The following is a 5839-nucleotide window of genomic DNA, read 5'->3' on the forward strand; positions in this document are numbered from 1 at the left end:
CTTTAATCAATTCCTGTACAGAGTGCCGGGCAATGGCAAACGCATCAATATGTGGCACGACAGAATTATGGGGAATGATCCATTGGAGGGAAATGAAGACATAGTTGACATCAGAGAGTGGCTGCTACGCGCAGGCAAAACAAGACTCTACGATCTTTCGATTTGGGACAGCAGGGGTGAATGGGCCGGTTGGGATCTCAATGGTATCCCTGATTGGCTAATACCACAAAAAAACCTCCTTGTCGAATTGCTGGAAGGATCCACGCCAGAACATCGCCAAATAAGAGACAGTTGGGCATGGGGAATGACAGGAACATATACCACAGCAGCAGGATATAAAGCACTCCAGAATTCAAGGAACAACAGTCACTCTCCGGTCTTCTGGAAGTTAGTTTGGGACAATCTAACCCTTCCTAAAGTGAACTTCTTCTTCTGGACGCTGGTGCACAACAAACTACTCACTGGAGACAATCTAGAGAAAAGGAATATTGCAGGACCACATAGGTGTGAGCTATGCAGAAGCTACCCTGAAACAGCCCAGCGTTTATTTCTGGAGTGCAAATTTGCCAAGGAAGCATGGGGGCTCACTCTATTGGACCTGCAGATTCCAGCCTTCCCCCAGAGCACTGTTGCTGAACTGTTTGCCTCCTGGAACAATATCTACCCTCATAGCATCCCCACCAAATCCTTCTGGAAAAAAATTTGGACAGCAATCCCCAAATTCGTTTGCTGGCAGATATGGTTGGCTCGTAATGATCAAATTTTCAATGGAAAAAGACACTCCCCTCTACAGGTTGCAGCCAAAGCTAAAGCATTTCTCTTGGAAGCAGCCCAACAACAGTTTTACAAAGAAGATCCACTGCTCCTTCTTGAAGAAAGGAGATGGCTTCGCCCGCTTGAGCCTTCTCCTCGCAAGCTTCACCTCGCCCCTCAAACAGCAAATCCGGAGTGGAGAATAAGAGAAACAGAGGAACGTTTCATAAATTGGTGGAAATCCAAAAAACTCACCACAATCTTTTTTGACGGAGCCTCCAAAGGAAACCCCGGGAACGCTGGTGCTGGAGGGGTCATTTACTCTTCGGATGGCACTTCAAGGGACTGCTTCTACTGGGGTCTAGGCCAGAAATCCAACAACCAGGCAGAGATCTTCGGACTCCTCAAAGCTTGTCTAATAGCAAGAGAAAAGGGAGTTAAAGACCTCCAAGCTTTTGGTGATTCAGAGATTCTAATTAAAAAATTAAATTCTGAAGACCTCTTCAACAATGCTAGCCTCAATAAACTTCTGGGAAGATTGAAAAGAGTCCTCCAAGATTTCACCTCCTATAAGTTCTATCACATTCTTAGAAATCTGAATGGCGAAGCGGATCAGATGGCGAACAAAGGATGCCCGCTCACGAAAGGACAACTTTTTATCAATGACGATAACTACTTCCAAATTCCTTGAAAAGGTTGTATCTCACAAGCAGAATATGCTGGCTGTTTTCTGTGTAAACGGGGCTGCCTCGGCAAAGACCCCTCCCCTCTTATTCAAATAAATAAAATTTCATACTCGTTACAGTTAAAATATATATATATATATATATATATATATATATATATATATATATATATATTTTCCAACATTATTATATTTTAAAGTACCATGATCACATATTTATTTCCCCAAATCCTTGATTTAAATATAATGTGATAATTTCTTCTTTTCCATACACAATGGTGGTTGATTGTTTGTAAGATGAATATGTATGTTTTTTTTTTACATTCCATATTACTATATTAAACACATTGTATAAATGTATCGAAACAAGTAACAATGAATAATAAAATAGCAATTGCACCAAGAGGTGTAAAAGAATGCCGAAAATTCATGTTATATACCTAGGGGGGATAATATGGGGTACCAAGGGAGGTACCCAAGGTAATAATGTAATAATGGGATGGGCCATAGTAATAAATAAGGTGGTTAACCCATGTCATGTAAGGGACCACAAGTAGTTAATAATAATGTAATGGGCCCATGGTATTAGTTGATGGTATGAGGGAACCATGGTAATGATGCATGGTATTGTATGTATGAGGCCTATATAAAGGCTAGAGACTCCACATATGAATATGAAGAGAAGTATTATTGTATGAACAGGCATATGGCTTGTGGAGTGTTCTCCTTCCTTAAGAAGTGAATGTATGGTGTTGCCCTACCTTAAGGGTTTTGATAATAAAGAATCATTTTTTATTATTCTTGGGTTTATTTGCATTATCTTATATTTTCATATCATATCTATAGTATTTCTGGGTTAGATCTACAACAAGTGGTATCAGAGCTCTTTCTTGGGCAAACCGTGGAGATTTTTTTTTCATTTTTGCAGGGTTTCTCGGGTGGCGAATTTGCAGATCAGATCTGTACGTTTTGGTGCAAGATCTGCAGAATCTAATTGCAGATCTGTATTCCTTGTGAAAAAATAGCCGATTTCAAAAAAAAAATCGGTTGAATCGGAGTCCGGATGAAGGAGATATCGCTGATCTAAAAATCAGTGGGGTTGCAGAGAATTTTTAGGGCCAGCGAACTTGCGGCGCAGATCTGGACGTCCTGGTGCTAGAACTGTAATATTTAATTATAGATTTGGAATCCTTGTGACAAAACACCTGATTTCAAAAAAAAAATCAGGCGAATCGGAGTCCGGATGAGGGAGATATCACTGATTTAAAATCAGCTCTTTTTGCAGAAATTTTGGGTGACGGCGGGAGAGTAGCAGCGCAAATCTAAAATTCCAGTGTCTGAATCAAAATTTCTATCACATGGGCAGATGGAGAATGAGGGTTCCATTTCTAAAAACAGGTCATAATAAGGATTCTGAGCAATATTGACGAAAATGTGACAATTTCAATTTTTTCGCCAATATTTTTGTGATGGCGGGCCTAGATCGCTTTGAACAGGAAGAATCTTTTTTGCATCGTCTCGTTTGGCTCCGACAGACTGGTACAGTGGAGGAATATATTATCGCTTTTGAAGCCTTAGCCTTCCGCACTAAGGGTCTCACAGATGCATTCTTCAAGGAATGTTTTATCAACGATCTTAAAGAAGCCATCAAAGCTCAAGTTCTACGTCACCACCCTTCCACGTGGAAGGAGGCTTGCCAGTTAGCTCGTCAGGTCACATTGCCTAGCAAAGATTTCATTTTTACAGAAAAGAAGGAAACTAGGGAACCTAAAGGGTTACTTCCTACGGGTATACCCTTATTGCAGATTCATGGATTGATTCAGAAGGAGAAAATCATTGTGTCTATAAATCCGAGTTGCAAGCAAAATCTCATAAATGTCAATTTGGCAAAAAAATTGCAAGTCCCAGCAAAACAAATTGTACATACACAGGATGATGATAAGGATGTTCAAATCTATAAGGATTTGAAGCTTTCTATGGATAAGTATGTGTTTCATGGTGATTTTTATGCTTCAGAGATGGATAATATCGATGTTGTTTTGGGATATCCTTGGATGGAATCGGTGGGTACTATCAATATTAATGTGCAGAAGAAATTCCTGAAGCTATGGTATAAAAAGAAGAAAATTACATTACAGGATATTTCCATTAATAAGCAGGTAGAGTCCAAGGAGGCTGAAGCAGAAGATGTTCCAGAGTCGGATGATGAGCTAGTAATGATAGATAATCAAACACAAACAGAGGCTGAAGCAGAAAAGGCTACAGGTGTTGATACATCCGAGGACGGCTCAGTGGTTGAAGTCATATTGAAAAAGAAGACACCACAACAGGCACCACAGCAGGGTGAAGTAAAGAAAAAGCCATCATGGGTTAAAACTTCAACATATCATCACCCACATCACCCCGCAAGACAACCATCAAGATGGAAACCAAGTAGTCGCATGACGGATAGCGAGGAGAGAAGATCCACCCACTGCACATCAACACAGAAGAGCTGCCACGGTCAACTTCCATCTCAAGCGAGCGAGGCACTAGCGAGATCGAGGGTTCACCTTTCTCTTGGATGGCTAGATGCACGTGCATGGTATCAGTGGACTACTCTTTTGAGTAGATCCTATTATTTGCGTTCTTCCCATGTTTCGGGGACGAAACATGCTTAGGGGGGTGGAATGTTATATACCTAGGGGGGATAATATGGGGTACCAAGGGAGGTACCCAAGGTAATAATGTAATAATGGGATGAGCCATAATAATAAATAAGGTGGTTAACCCATGTCATGTAAGGGACCACAAGTAGTTAATAATAATATAATGGGCCCATGGTATTAGTTGATGGTATGAGGAAACCATGGTAATGATGCATGGTATTGTATGTATGAGGCCTATATAAAGGCTAGAGACTCCACATATGAAGATGAAGAGAAGTATTTTTTTTAACACATGGTGAATCGGTAACTATCAAGTTTAATCCACGGGAGACCCAGGATCAAACCTCATTGCTGCCACTATAACACCAAGAGCATATCCAACCACCTGCAGGTCGGGTATACTAAGATCCTATGATTTTGGCAAAAGCACACCCACGGTAGGAGGGTCCGCCCCTTTAGCCGCCACCACAGCAGGTCACTGTACTCCATGAGGTTTGAACTTCAGACCTCCTAGGCTTGAAGATGAAGAGAAGTATTATTGTATGAATAGGCATATGGCTTGTGGAGTGCTCTCCTTCCTTAAGGAGTGAATGTATGGTGTTGCCCTACTATAAGGGTTTTGATAATAAAGAATCATTTCTATCTATTTCTCTCTTATTGTTCTTGGGTTATTTCTGTTATCATATATTTTTGGATCAGATATACAACAAGTGGTATCAGAGCTCTTTCTTGGGCAAACCATGGAGAATAATAACAAGATAGAAATAGATAGAAATGCTTCACTTTATTGATCAAACCCTTAAGGTAGGGAAACACCATACATTCACTCCTTAAGGAAGGAGAACACTCCACAAGCCATATGCCTGTTCATACAAGAATACTTCACTTCATCTTCATGTGGAGTCTCTAGCCTTTATATAGACCTCATACATACAATACCATGGTTTCCTCATACCATCAACTAATACTATGGGCCCCTTACATTATTATTAACTACTTGTGGTCCCTTACATGACATGGGTTAACCACCTTATTTATTACTATGGCCCATCCCATTATTACATTATTACCTTGGGTACCTCCCTTGGTACCCCATATTATCCCCCCTAGGTATATAACAATTCAAGACTGGACTTGTTGAGGTCTTCACGAGTCTCGCTGTTTGAGTAGTTCGGGAGGGCCTCCCTGTTCAAGTGGTTCAGATTTCTCGAGAGCAACGATACAGAGAGGCCAACTGAGTGGGGTATAAGGAATCATCGAATTGTTTCATTTCCGTTCTTTACTCCCATCTATTGCAATTTTCAATCAAAGCTATGTCTAGACTCTTCATCATGCATTCATGGATAACTTTTCCCTATAAGCATTATTGATTGAAAAATATTCCTAGAAACCCTTCAAAAATTACATTAGTGGATAAATCAATTTGTTTAAAAAATTATCAATATATAATTTAACTCTTATTTTTTTATATAAATTGTTATACAATAATATAAAATATATCTTTTATAAAATACATAATATATAAATAAATGCTTGAGTAACTAAAAAACTTCGTACTTATTTTATACAAGTTATTTTGAGAAGTGTAGTGTTGTATTGTTTAATTACAAATATCAAATTCCTAATACAAATATGGAACAACAAACCATGAAGAAAAAGAAATGGTTGTAGACTATTATAGCCATAATTTTCTCATGAATGAAATCAATTATTCCATGAAATCAATTAAAATAAATAAGTCATGGTAATGGGT

This window comes from Pinus tabuliformis, chromosome X, assembly GCF_031772625.1.
Source record: "Pinus tabuliformis cultivar Carrire ecotype Pingquan chromosome X, CPIR1, whole genome shotgun sequence".
Lineage (NCBI taxonomy): Eukaryota > Viridiplantae > Streptophyta > Pinopsida > Pinales > Pinaceae > Pinus > Pinus tabuliformis.